General features: G+C 38.6%; 1 protein-coding gene across 1 annotated transcript in view; it reads right to left on the bottom strand.

Annotated features, from left to right (window-relative positions):
- LOC106013507 overlaps positions 1-1197 on the bottom strand; it is a gene marked incomplete at its 3' end in the record, with an annotated part of 9215 nt that extends 8018 nt beyond the window's left edge. Inside the window, 1 exon segment of the mRNA XM_013089429.1 lies at positions 994-1197.
- Between the last annotated feature and the right edge of the window lie 179 nt (positions 1198-1376).

Below are 1376 nucleotides of genomic sequence, written 5' to 3'. Positions count from 1 at the left end.
CCACCCCCAACAACATTCAGTCAGTTACAATAATGGAAACAGAGTTGTGGCAACACAAATTATACGATGAACATACATACATACAAAACAACTGGTTGGTTGGCGGGTGCCGTGGCCTGGTTTACCCCTTAATCTTTCTTATCCAACACTCACTGTCGTCCATACCTCTACTCGACGATTTCTTGGTACATTACTCTCTATCTAGTATTTGTAACACCTCTAATCATCGGCACTTTTATTAGGACCTATTTGTATTGCAAGCGCGGCAAAACTCTTACTCAAACTAAATACAGAACAGAAAAAACATGTAATTATGTAGTAGATGCTGTGGTGGTGAGTTTAAGCCTAAAACTGATCATGTTTTGTTTGTTTTAGTAGAGGTTTTACGGCGCTCGCAACTGCATAATGTCATATGAGCGACAAATGTTCGTGGGTGGTTGGCAGGTGCTCTGGTGTGGTTTGCTTCTTCTTTCCTATCAAACATCTATCGTCCTTATCTCCCCTTCTTCTCTTTTATGTTTGCTACTCTCTTGTAACACCTCTAATCTTCTGGCGCTCATATGACCTTATGCAGTTGCGAGCGCCGTAAAATCTCTACTAAAACTAAAAAGACAAATGTTCGGTCATCCTAAAACCTTACTAAATCTAAATATAAAAAAGAAAAAAATATATACTCATATAGTTTATTATGCTATGATGGTGAGTTTAAGCTTACTAGTGATCGTGTCAGGTAGCCCTAAAACTAAATACAAAACAGAACAAAATGTACTTACATATTACCGTATTAAAACTTTAAAAAACCACACACACACACACACAAAAAGAAAAGATGTAGGCTGCTCACATAGTAGAGGCTATCACGGTGAGTTTAAGCATACTAGGGATCGTGTTAGGTAGATCTAGCCCTAAAACTAAATACAAAACAGGAAAAAATTTACTCACATATAACTGTAATAAAACTTTCCAAAAAAAAAGAAAAAAAGATGTACTCACATAGTAGAGGATATGACGGTGAGTTCAAGCATGCTACTGATCACTTTTGGTGGTCTCTTCTCCTCTCATCTCCTCTCATCTCCTCTCATCTCATTTCATCTGTCTCTCTCTCTCTCTCTCTTTTTCTGTCTCTGTGTGTGTGTCTCTCTCTCTGTCTGTCTCTGTCTATTTCTCTCTCTAGGCATCTGTTGGTGTCAGCGCACTACAGGCCTGTTACATGTAATTTGAAACTTTTAGAAATACACGCGTAAATATTCCAGTGTTTAACATGATACTATTGATAGTGCTTCCATAACTTGGGTAGGGGTGGGGAGGCAGAGATTGGGAGGGAGAGAGAGAGATAGAGATAGATAGATAGATAGATAGAGAGAGAGAGAGAGAGA

This window comes from Aplysia californica, unplaced genomic scaffold (assembly GCF_000002075.1).
Source record: "Aplysia californica isolate F4 #8 unplaced genomic scaffold, AplCal3.0 scaffold00949, whole genome shotgun sequence".
NCBI lineage: Eukaryota > Metazoa > Mollusca > Gastropoda > Aplysiida > Aplysiidae > Aplysia > Aplysia californica.
This window is presented reverse-complemented; position numbering and strand designations above follow the sequence as displayed.